Genomic DNA, 13,587 nt, shown 5'->3' with positions numbered 1-13,587 from the left:
GGTCCGCCAAAACATGACGAATCCGTCGCACAACGGACATGATGTGTGGCCATCCGTCGCTAATACAAGTCTATGGGCAAAAAATGCATCCTGCGAGCACATTTGCAGGATCCGTTTTTTGCCCAAAATGACGGATTGCGATGGATGCCAAACGACGGAAGTGTGAAAGAGGCCTAAGGCTGAGGTGGGAATATTGTGATTGACAGCTCATCCATCCTATCTGGCTGGGTCTGTGGGATCTTCTCCAGGTGTCATCCATTCCAGGTGATTACAGGGCTGTTTAGCACTTTGACAATTGTCAGACCCTTGCCAATTGTAGCTTTGCTCAAATGATGTGTGTGGCTACTCTGCTCTGAGTTGTATCCTGATCTCCATTGCCAACCTTGCATTTAACTATGAAACCATCTGTTAGACTTACCCCTTTGTCTTGATCTGCCACCTTCTTGACACTCCGACCTCAGACTGCTGCCTGACTACACTTTTGTCTTTTCCTTTTGTCTATTATGAGCCCTCTTGGTACTGACCCCGGACCTCTTGATTATCCTTCCACAAGCGTCACATTACAGTTGGCCCAAATCCTTTTTTTTTTCTCCGACCAGTATGGAACCTGACAGGATTCAGATCGCAGAGGCTAAGATTATGACCCTGATACATGGGGGCTGCATCGCTGACGATAACTGTACCGAGTTCCGGCAATGGTCCATGGACATGCCGGGGAATGATGCGGCTCTCAGGTGCCACTTCTGCAGAGGCCTCTCAGATACTCTCAAGGATGCTCTGGCTCTCCATACTCTACCTTGTTCCTTGGAGGATGCTATGACTCAGGCTATTCGGTTGGACAGCAGAATTCGGGAGAAGCATGATGAGTGACAGAGAGGTTCGGTCATTCCCCCCAATCCTGTCCACTTACCGGAGGCAGAACTGATGGAAGTTGCAACTGCCAGTTCTCTAATTATTGAGAGATGTCGGCATAATCTCGAACTCTCTGCTTTTACTGTGGTCGTGGTGGGCATATTCTTCGGGACTGCGTGATACACCCTCAAAGAAAAATGCCAGCGGGAAATGGGTGTTTATCGAGGAGGTCTGACTTCCAGATACCCTTTTACTCCTCTGATAAAGTGCTGTTACCTGTGGCTATTTGTATTTGCTTTCATTGATTGTGGGTCTGCAGCCATCTTCATTGATTCAGGACTTGTTCTTAAATTAGGATTAGGGACAGTTAGATTAGAGAGACCGAAATTGTCACTATTGACAGGACAGTGCTACTCCAGAACCTTGTCCAGCTGGTAATGGTGAAATTCACGTTTAGATTGGGAAAGCTTCACTCGGAATCCATCTCCTACAGGGTTGGTGTTGGGATTTCCATGGCTGTGTATTCAAAATCATGTTATTGATTGTATCAGAGGGATATTTTTAATAGGGGCCCCAATTTTCATAAGAAGTATCTTAAGTTTTAAAATTTACTCCGCTAGTCTGGAACTCTGCCTGGGTACATGAAAAACTATGGAGATCTGTTCTCGGAGGCAGAGATACTACCTTCACATCTTCCATATGACTTCACTATTAATCTCATTCCTAATGCCAAATTAGCTAAAGCTTACCTGTATAATTTATTGGGTCCTGAACGTAGCACCATGAAAGAATATTGTCACGGGGTCCTTCTCCGGTATCACACAGAGCAAGAGAAGAGTGAACAATCCCAAGACCTTTATTTAGGCAAAAATATGAAAGGTCCATATACAATCTACCACACAAAGGATAAAATAGTCCAGAACCTGAATGCAGCTAAGTAAGAGGATAAAAGCCCTGGGAGATGAGTTGATCAATCCAGCAGACAGAGGATAACCCTTCTTTCTCTCTGAGGTGCTGTGTTCACATCATAGTTCCACACATGATCTGATCTGTGTCTCACCTCACTGATATTTTAAAAGTTCCTCTCCTCATTCACAGGTCAGGGGAGAAGGTCGCAGAGGCTCATTGTTTCAACAAGCTAGGTCAATATGTCATTAGAATATTAGCTGAGTCACCCTGCCAGGGCCGTGGGGTACTAGGTACCGGGTCCTGCTGTTCACGGGGAAGGGGGGAGGATGTCACGGTGGCTGACCCGGTCCGTGGCTCTGGGCGCCCATGTAAAAGGGGAAAGGTCTTTAACGGGAATAAAGTTTATGTTCGTGACGCCACCTGTGGTATTCGGTCAGTGGGGACCGACTCTGCTTTAAGGGGTCCTCTGGGGTGATGTTATGGCAGCTAGATGGTATACCTTCCCACAGGTGAAGTATGTCCCCAGGGCTCCCGGTGTGTAGATGGTGAATGGCGCTGTAAAGAACGAGGACACAAGTTTGCAGTATCTTTACCTTGTTTACTGAAGACTTCAGGCAGCCACAGTCCAGAGCACCAGATCACAGGGCAGGCAGGGTCCAGCCGTCTTGGAGGCAAGGTAGGAGTCCCCTTATCCAGGTGGAAATCAAAGCCTTCCTCTAGCGCCGTGGTGTTGTAGCCCCTTACTTCCTATGGCTTCACATAAGCTCCTCACAGGTGTTCTCTCGCTCTCTCTGTCCCCCATATAGGTATAGGATAGGACACGTCCCGTATGAATGGTGACTTGGGGCGGTTTATAGGGACTCTAGCACGCCCCAGCCTCTAAGGGTGTCATTGTGCCACCTGGGTACTAAGGCAGACAATTAACATGTTAACCGCCACAGATGGATAGCAATTCCACCGGCCGCTGTCATATATCTGAGAATTGCGGTCTCAGAGTCAGAGCCTGCATCAAAGGGAGAGGCAACCAATGATGTTCCTATAGATCGTAATGGGGTTAATGTTTTTTCACTGGATGCTATTCGATCCTTTACTAAATTGAATGTGTTTCATGTCCGCTCCAGTTTTAATCCAACCTGATCTCCAGAAACCATCGTGGCAGTGGATGACTCTACGGTCGGGGTAGGGGCTGTTTGCCTCAGGGTAGGTGCACAGGGTCAGTAAACTCGGCCGGTTGGAGATATTACAGCAGAGTGGATGGGATTTCAATGAATCCCATGTCCACTATGCGTGCAGATGCCCGCTGCTCACCTGAGGAGACGCACATGCGGCACATCTTTCCAGACCACAGCATGTCTATTTATCTTGAGGAGACCCGTGCAATGTTGACATGGTGAATCCGCACGGTTCAGTGAACACATGCGGATTCACCTGCGTTCAATAGCTGTCAGCGTTTTGGATGCAGCAGACATGTGCTGCGTCTAAAGCGCTGCCAATTCCTGAATATGTGCACGTACCCTCAAGGTCCCAAAACTCTGACCAACTTGCGGCCATGTGCATCAGTTGACAAGTGTTACCCCTCTTCTTGCTAACTTACTATTTTGGGCTTCTTTTGCCTACAATTATCCTTCTGGCCTCAAACGATGCACCTCACAAACATCCCGGGGACCCAGGCAGACGTTGTCGCCAACTCCCAATCACAGGCTGCAGCAGTCATGTTGATTTACAAATTGAATAGACCTTCAGCTGGCCAGTGCTGGATCCTCAGGGCACTAGAAGGTGAGGATGCCTCCTTTTATTGTTTTAAGACCATCCGTGATAGGAAACCTCTTTTTTTGCAGACAGACATTTCCACAGAGCCTATATTTTGTGAAGGGCAAAAGTTTTACTATATATGAAATTTAATGCAAATGCTCCTTAACCTGCTGCTCCCATCTCCTCCTCACCGGGGCTTCAGGCACCAACTAGACCTTGATTCATAATGGCATGAGATCATCATGTCACCATGTTAGGAGATGCAGGTTTTGACGTCATAATGTGTATCAAGGGTCTTGTTGGTAATGGAAGCCCCTGATAAAATAAGAATGAAGCTTAAGGATCGATTTAGAGCAGGTGTGGGCAATTAATTTTCCCGCGGGGGCCACATGAGAGACCGTGACTGTTGTGGAGAGCCAAACCAATAGGCTGGAATTTATTCTGCTCAATATTAATATCAATATATTATAATATATTATTGATAATTGTATTAAAATTAATTGTATAACTTAATATTGAGCAGAATTAATTATGCTGACATCCCTCTATATATCATTTGAACCCTTGTACAGCCCCTTATATACTGTAAAAGCCCCCACACAGCCTCCCCATGTACAGCATGTGCCCCACACAGCCTCCCCATATACAGCATGAGCCCCACACAGCCTCCCCATGTACAGCATGAGCCCCACACAGCCTCCCCATATACAGCATGGCCCCCACACAGCCTCCCCATGTACAGCATGAGCTCCACACAGCCTCCCCATGTACAGCATGAGCTCCACACAGCCTCCTTAGATAATGCATGAGCCCCACACAGCCTCCCCATACACAGCATGAACCCCCACACCGCCTCCCCATATACAGCATGAGCCCCACAGAGCCTCTCTTATATACAATACGAGCCCCTACTCAGCCCTATATGCAGCATGTGCCCCACACAGCCTCCCCATATACTGCATGAGCCCCACACAGCTTCCCCCATATGCAGCATAAGCCTCATATAGCCTCCATACTGCATAAGCCTCATATAGCCTCCGCATATACTGCATGAAACCCACACAGCCTCCCCATGACCAGCATGGGCTCTACACAGCCTCCCCATGACCAGCATGGGCCCTACAGAGCATCCCCATGACCAGCATGGGCTCTACACAGCCTCCTCTTCTCCAGCATGGGCCCCACTCAGCCTCCCCATGTCCAGCATGGGCCCCACTCAGCCTCCCCATATCCAGCATGGGCACCACACAGCCTCCCTTTATACTGCATGAGTCTCATAGCCTGCCCATGTCCTGGATGAGGCCCCCATAGCCTCACCATATCCACCCAAGCATCCCATACACATAGTAAAAAAGAACACCACATACCTCGTCCTGTTCCCTGACGCTCTGCTTCTGTTCCTGTCTCCAGTGCGCTGACTCTCCGCAGTACACAGATGACGCAATGAAATGACATCGCATCCGCTGTTTCACATGCTGATTGGTGGAGGAAATGGCCGGAGGCCCCTCCACCACCAAAGAAGTTAGTGCAAATGGAGACAGCGGGCGGACGGGCACGGTGCATCCCATGGGCCTTTGTTTTCCAACCCCTTGACTGTCTCGGTCTGCGGACTGGATTGAGACAGCCAGAGGGCCAAATGTGGCTTGTGGGCCGCAATTTGCCCAGGTCTGGATTGCGGATTAATGGGTATCTGGAAATGGGGAAGAGGAAAAGGCTACCTGTAGAAACGTGTATAATTTTATTAAACAAGAAAACAATCAATAAATATGAAAAAAATTTGAAATATACACAGAGGGTTCCCAAACCAGAATACCCTACCCTCCCCAATTTTTTTTATATGTGATCAGATATATAACAGCATAATTATTTAGCACAATAATGATATAATGCCGAAATATCAATAAAAAAATACACACACATACCAATGGGTATTGAAGTAGAAAATACTAGGCAGAGCTCCAAGCCGATACATGAATACCTAATTCATGTATATTTGCATTTGTTTATTAAATAATGTATTAAAATGTAAAATTAATAAAGATAAAAATATAGCTATAAAATTCTCCTTTTGGATTTATTTTTTCTTTTATATGAAATACTAATTATGAAAATTGTGGTGACATTTTTAAAAACAATGATAAAATAATCATTATATCCTCACTTGGAATGAACCAAGTAGAAATCCTTCTGTCCTTCTCGGGAGTTAAAATTTAAATGAAGTTCCAGTAAAAGATCAAGATCTCTCTTTTCATAATTAGTATTTTATATAAAAGAAAAATATAAATACAAAAGGAGAATTTTATAGCTATATTTTTATCTTTATTAATTTTACATTTTAATACATTATTTAATAAACAAATTCAAATATACATGAATTAGGTATAGAAGGGTGTCAGCCGATTTTGTTCACCAGGAATGATTCCTCTGGTAGCGACATTGATAGTGAAGGGAGCAGAATGGGGATGGTTTAATCCCTCAAACAAGTTCGTGTCCCGGGATCTCGCACACATTTATATTTTTTTTATTTTTTTATTCCTTCCACCCTGGAATCTGAAAAATAAGTGAAATTTTAGTATATTGTTCATCGATTATAATCATGATATTAATGATTTACATATATGTTAAAAATAGCTTGTTTCTATATAATACGGCTTTATTTGAACTTTGACACTGTCTGTCACATGCCAGAAGACTGCTTGGCGCCGTTATTTGAATTCAGAATGTATATAATCGGGGCAACAGTACCACGTGTCATATCTTTGTGTGGAAACTTCCTGAAGAAGAAGCCATGAGCTTCGAAACGCGTTGAATAAATCACCCGAACATCTTACAAGTATATCTGGATCTATTTTTTGTCGCAGCAGCGCGGATGTAATGCACATTTCATTCATTATAACAGACCATGTATTTAGAAATTTCCCAGATAATCTTTCCCTACTGGTCAACGCATTCAACCAATCCATTTTTGAAAAGGAACATAATCTTCGTGTGTATAAAGGATTGTGGTGGTCTAGTCGGACTCAACCAGGGGTGCAATATGCTTTTCCTAGTTGCCGAGGCCCAAATCGTGAGAGTAGCTTTAATATGTTTGGGTAATTTACGTTGGGTTTCTTCCCGAATATTTAAGATGGCCCACTGTGGCGTGAGTGAGAAGGTGATCCCACACATCTTCTGCAGCTCCGCATGGATGATGCCCCACAACTTTGTATTTTTGAACAACTCCACAAATGATATCTATCAGTGTTTCGTGTTTTACTTTTAGAGCATGAATAAAGAGTTAAAGGAGACATTTTAGATTGGAAATATGGGGTAATATAGGCCCTGTGTAATATCCATACAGCCATATCCGTATAGCTACTGTATGCCAAGATCTTTCTCTGTGCTGCAGTGGCATCCAGGAAGTCACCCGTCTCAAAGCCTGGAGTGTCTTTTGACCATTCCGCTAATCTGGTATCCCTCCCCTCCCATGACCACTTTTTGTGTAGTAAAGAGTAAATGCTACTTGTGGATGTCGACTGTGATCTTGAATTTCTGGGAAAACCATCCATGCTATTCCTCCCATCCCCCACACCTCCACCCGACAGGCATTTTTGTACCAAACTACGCACCTGAAGGAAGAGAAAAGGATTGTTATTAAACAGCGGGATAGTGTTGAGGGAGGATCTAAAGTGATCCTTCACGGTTGACTCAGTGATTTCCAAATTAATCTACAGGGCATTGCCGGCAACTGAAAATGACCAGACAGAGACTCGTGCCTCTGTGTGGGGGATCAAGCAGATCTCTGGGCCCCTGTTTATTGTCTGACTTTTCATAGTCATAGAAATTATACTTCAACCAATCAGCATAAGAACACGTTCACAGTTCTTAACCTATAAGAATACAGGAAAAACTTAACCCATGAGGATACAGAAAAAACGGAAACTACAGATATGGTCATGTCTTTTTGGCATAAAAAAATACATAATAACAGGTGCCTCAGTCTTGTATAGCGAAACACCCACGAGTCTCTTATCTGGCTCGAGTTAGAATACTCAAGGTCTTTATACCAATTATAAATCATAGCCTAGTTGAATAACAAAATGTTATCTTCGTGAGAAACAGGACAGAGTTACTTCATAGCAGCTGTAACCTTCTACCTAAATAAATAACAGAATTTATCTTTAACCAACAAGAAAATGGAGTCAAAGCACAAAATGGAGAATCTATCATAATTTGTTCCTTCACAATAGTACGTCCGAGGTCAGATCCCCTGCTTTGATGGGGGCTCCGGCGGTGAGCCTCCTCAAAGCCGGGACATGTCAGCTGTTTTGTACAGCTGACAAGTTCGTGCAATAGCAGCAGATGGAATCGCGATCCACCCGCCGCTATTAACTAGTTAAATGCCGCTGACAGCGGCATTTAACTACCGCACCTGGACGGAAATGCCCTCATCGCTGACCCTCGTCACGTGATCGGGGGTCAGCGATGCATCGGCATGACAACCAGAGGTCTCCTTGAGACCTCTATGGTTTTTGATGCCAGCTTGCTGTGAGCGCCACCCTGTGGTCGGTGCTCATAGCAAGCCTGTAATTCAGCTACATGGGAGCAATCTGAGCATCGCTCCTATGTAGCTGAGCCAATTGAGTTGTGCCAGCTTCTAGCCTCCCATGGAGGCTATTGAAGCATGGCAAAAGTAAAAACAAAAAAAATGCTTAAAAAAAACATAAAAGTTTAAATCACCCCCCTTTCACCCCATTCAAAAAAAAAAAAATACACATATTTGGTATCACTGAGTTCAGAATCGCCCGATCTATCACTACAAAAAAAAAGGATTGACCTAAACGCCCGAATGACTTTTTTTGGTCACCGCGACACTGCATTAAAATGCAATAATAGGCGCTCAAAAGAACATATCTGCACCAAAATGGTATCAATAAAAACATCATCTTGGCATGCAAAAAAAAAGCCCTCACTCGACCCCAGATCTCGAAAAATGGAGACCCTACAGGTATCTGAAAATGGCGCAATTTATTATTTTTTATTTATTTTTTTAGCAAAGTTTGGAATTTTTTTTCACCACTTAGATAAAAAAAAGAACCTGGACATGTTAGGTGTCTATGAACTCTTAATACCAGTATCCAAAAAGATTTTGTCTGGCCGCACCCTACAACAGTACTTTAACAGGTCATTAAGAGTATGAACTCTTAATGACCTGGAGAATCATAATGTCAGGTCAGTTTTAGCATTTAGTGAACCTGGCAAAAAAGCCAAACAAAAAACGCGTGGGATTGCACTTTTTTTTTGCAATTTCACCGCACTTGGAATTTTTGTCCTGTTTTCTAGTACATGACATAGTAAAACCAATGATGTCGTTCAAAAGTACAAGTCGTCCCGCAAACAATAAACCTTCATATGGCCATATTGACGGAAAAATAAAAAAGGTATGGCTCTGGGAAGGAGATTTCTACGATTACTGTTTATTTTCTTTCACAGATTTTCAGCTTTCGTTGTAGGGCTGATTTTACGTCTTTATTTTTTAAGCTGTAGATCAGTGGGTTCATCATGGGGACAATGGCTGTGTTAAACAGAGACAAGACTAAGTTGGAACCCATGTTCTTCCCGGAAACAGTTACAATATACTGTAAAATGATAGAAGAATAGAAGGTCACAACCACCGTGATGTGCGAGGAACATGTGTAGAAAGCTTTACGTCTGCCGGCACTTGAGCTTATTCTTAAAATGCATGCGATGATAAAAACATAGGAAGTTATAGTCAGGAAGAGTAATATAAAAATGTTTACATTGCCAGTAATAAGAATGTAAAGGTCCAAAGAAGAAGTGTCACTACACGTGATGTCCCGGATGGGCAAAACGTCACAAAAATAATGATTGATTTCCTTGGAAATGTAACAAGTGAACCTTGAAATGAACACAAGAATAGGAACCATCTCTACGATCCCAAAACCCCAACTGATCGACGCCAGCAGACCGCAGAGTCTCCAACTCATGACTGTGTGGTAATGTAGAGGCCTACAGATGGCTACGTAGCGATCAAAACTCATGGCGGCCAAAATAGAGAACTCGTTACTGATTAATAAACAGAAAATATATATCTGGCTCATACAGGCAAATGTAGAAACCATGTGGTTTTGTGATATGAAGACAACAAAAATGTTATGCAGCGTTGTAGTGGAGCTGGATATATCGATCACAGACAAGTTGAACAGGAGAAGTACATGGGCGTGTGAAGGTGGAGATCAAAGCAGACCAGTAGTATAATGGTCAAATTTCCAATAAGAGACATGAGATAGATGAGAAGAACCAGAAGGAAGAGAAAAACTTGTAGTTCAGGAACATCTGAGACTCCTTTAAGTATAAAGCCTTCTATCGTCTGGTTTATGGAACCCATTGATGGTCTTGGTTTTCTTTCCTGTAAATATATAAATACCCATATTCAACACATCTGTATGAATTCATAGTCAAGATAAGCTATTTGATTTGCGTTGTCCTGTTATGGCGTCCAGTCCTCTGTCATAGCCATTTAAGGAGGAAGACCGGGCTGTGGTTACCTGTGCAATACCGGGTCTAGAACTGCCAAGGCTGCATCCAGTCTTGCAGGGGGGAAGGAAATGGGAGCCGGACAGAACCCATGACCTGGAGAGAAGGGGCATGGCAAGCAGGAGGATGAGAGAGAGTGTAGCACGGGAAAAGCCAGAGAGTTCCCGCTGGAGGAAAGAGAAGACAGGGGCAGGCTGCACTCTGCGAAGTGAGTTGAAGCGTGGAGCAGAGATCTAGGAGGGGTTCAGTGAGGGCTCCCAGGTACAAGTGAGCGTGCAGTGAGGAGGGCGCCTGAGGGAAGCAGCCTGGTGCAGGCGACCAGGTATCCACAGGTGCTTTGAGGAACGAGCATTAGGAGAAATACTGTGAGGTGTGTATCTAGCGCGGGTGCGCAATGGTGCATTCACCGAGCAGAGATTTGTGCAGAGCGCCACACTTCTGCTCTGCAGTTTATTGGACTAGGGGCTCAACGGGCAAAACTAGCGAACGCCCGTTGCTGCCAGAAGTGGGACCATGTGTTGGGTGGGGAAGCCTGAAGATGCAGTGTCGGCCTCCACCGGCATTCCATCATCCATTGGACTGCAAGCGATTAAAGAACAGTGGAGTCAGGATAAGATAAATTTGATAAGACTGTTGCGTTGTATCGCAATTACACTGTTTTCACAAGCTTTCCCTCTCCGTGTTATCTTCCTGTTATCTCCTTGCGAGGAGCTTATTACTGTAAATTAAACCGTCCTCTTGTTAACCCTTGTTCTGCATCTCCACGTTACTGCATCTGTTTACCTGCTTACATTTGGCGTAGTCGGCAGGACGCAGTCAATGAACGTAGAGGCAGCAGACCAATCTATCAAGAGTGAACTGAGGTCTAGCTTGCCGCTGGGTGCCATGTTCAGCAATCTCCCAAAATTCATGGGGAATAATCTAATGCTGTGGGACTGGTCCGAGCAGGTTAAAAGCATGTTGAGGATGCACCGCTATGCAAGCGGAGATTGCTGTGATGGCCCTGGATGGCGAGACTCGGTGTGTGAAGGGACAAATTAAGAAAGATTCTCCATTTTGTGCTTTGACTCCATTTTCTTTTTGGTTAAAGATAAATTCTGTTATTTAATTAGGTAAAAGGTTACAGCTGCCATGAAGTAATTTTATCTTGTTTTTCATAAGCCTGTTATTCAACTAGGCTATGGTTCATAATTGGTGTAAAGACCTTGAGTGTTCTAACTCGAGCCAGGGAGGGGACTCGGGGGTGTATCGCTATACAAGACATAGGCACCTGTTATTATGTCTTTTTTTATGCCAAGAAGACATGACCATATCTGTAGTTTCCGTTTTTTCTGTATCCTCATGGGTTAAGTTTTTCCTGCATTCTTATAGGTTAAGAACTGTGAGCGTGTTCCTATGCTGATTGGTTGAAGTATAATTTCTATGACTATGAAAAGTCATACACAATAAACGGGGGCCCAAAGATCTGCTCGATCCCCCATACAGAGGCACGCGTCTCCGTCTGGTCATTTTCAGTTGCCGGCAACGCCCTGTAGATTAATTTGGAAATCACTGAGTCAACCGTGAAGGATCAGTTTAGATCCTCCCTCGACAGGTGTTCTGTGATGTTTCGCCCCCCATGAACAGGATACTCTGCATAAAGTGATGAAGATTCTGGAAGAGATGCATGTGGTTCCCACCAATGTTGAGGAATTACGGTTTCGAAAGTTTCACCACATCCAGAGGGAGGGGGAGTTAGTGACTCAGTACATTAATGCACTGCAGGAGGTGAACGCGTATATTGCTAAACAGGATGATGTGGGGGCTATAGGCGTGTGACCCCCTGATGGGATACTGAGGGACCAGTTTGTGGAGGGCCTCAGGAATGTGCCGCTTAAACAAGCTTTGCGAGAGTGTCTGCGTACTAAAACACGTATGGCCTTCCTAAACATTGGGGCGGAAGCGTGCGTGAGAGAGCAGGAACAGGGGACGGCAGCCTTGGCAGGGATGGTCCAGAGCAATGAGGTACCCACACCACCCGCAGCTGAACCAGAGTTGGCCAGAGAAATCTGAAAGGAAATACGGGAAATGCGAGAAGAGTGGTCCAGCCTTAGTAGAGTACCCGCTTCAGCCCAAAACGCCTCAATAGAAAGGAGCGAGTCAGTCCCGTTTATTTGTCAAGCCTTGTGAAGGAACAAGACAGCACCGTGCTGAGTGGAATCTGACTTGTTTCAAGTGTGGGAACACCGGACACTATGCCCGAGGGTGTGCAAGACGGGAATGGTCCCTACCCAGGCAGCTGTAAAACTAGTGGGCTCCGTGGTGGGGAGACACAGTTCGGAGCCTGAAAGACCAAGGAGGAGAGACGGGTGTCCCGAAGATTTAATCTCTACAAGCCCTACTGTCTGGGCTGAAGTGGATGGGCGAGGCGTCCATTGATTAATTGATACCAGAGTGACCACCATGCCCAGGGCTGTATTTAGAGTTTCTGCTGCCCTAGGCACTTTTAGTGCTGCCTCTCCCTTTGGTGAGTATGACACTATCGGCAGTGACTTTGGCAAAAATCGCTGATGTGAAAGTCGCCTTTTGCAGCAGATCCGGCAGTTTTTCCGCATCTGCCGTGTAACGGATCACTTACGGCAACACTGCGTTCAGCCTCATTCATTCCCTATGGGACTTGCGGACATGTGCGGCACTTGCGGTTTTGCCGCGATCCGGCAAATGCGGTACTTGCAGCAATGGAAAAAAATGCTGCTAGCAGTGTTTTTTTGTCTCACAGCAAGTGCAAAACCGCAAGTGCTGCACATGTCTGCAAGTAGCCATCACTACCTGTCCCTGCACTTTGCTAGCTCATCCCCAACCATCCCTCTCTGACCTAAAACTACACTATAAAGCTTTACAAAAACAATTTATTACCTGCCATATTCCTATGATAATGAGGGCTCCAGGCTACGGCGTAGACTGGGACGGGCAGTCTCTGGGTCTCCATTCTCTTGCTATGCACACCCTCAGTCCTTGCCTCACTGCCTGTGCACAGACATCCCTCCACCGGACCCAGTAATCACCGCTCGCAGTAGCATACCGGCAGAGGTGTATGTCGGTTTTCTGTCACCCGGGGAAAGAATTTATTTTGGCGCCCACCTTCCCCCCAGGACATATGCGATTTGCACACTTAGTCATGTACCGACAAGCTTCTCTCCCTAATACTCTCAATGTTCAGTGAAAAACAGAGAGAAGCAGAAGAGAAGCTCGTTGTCACAAGACCATAAGTATGAAAGTCGCATGTTAGTGAAGTGTCCATGTGACGACTACTGGAACCTGCAGAGCTGAATCCTGAGATCGCAGCTTCTGAATTCTCACAGCTCATGCACTGCACACTTTTAGGATGCTCCCTTGCCCTTGGACGGTCATGTCAGCACAAGCATGTGATTTGTATACTTCTGACCACATTCTGACTAGACGTGCCTGGCCTCGCTCAGTTCATTTTCATAGAGTGAGGCCAAACATGTCTAGTCAGCACGAGGCCGCATGTATGTTAATCGCCGGCACGAGAGAATC

The sequence above is a fragment of the Ranitomeya imitator genome, chromosome 2 (assembly GCF_032444005.1).
Source record: "Ranitomeya imitator isolate aRanImi1 chromosome 2, aRanImi1.pri, whole genome shotgun sequence".
In the NCBI taxonomy this organism is placed as follows: domain Eukaryota; kingdom Metazoa; phylum Chordata; class Amphibia; order Anura; family Dendrobatidae; genus Ranitomeya; species Ranitomeya imitator.
Note: the sequence above shows the minus strand (reverse complement) of the source record.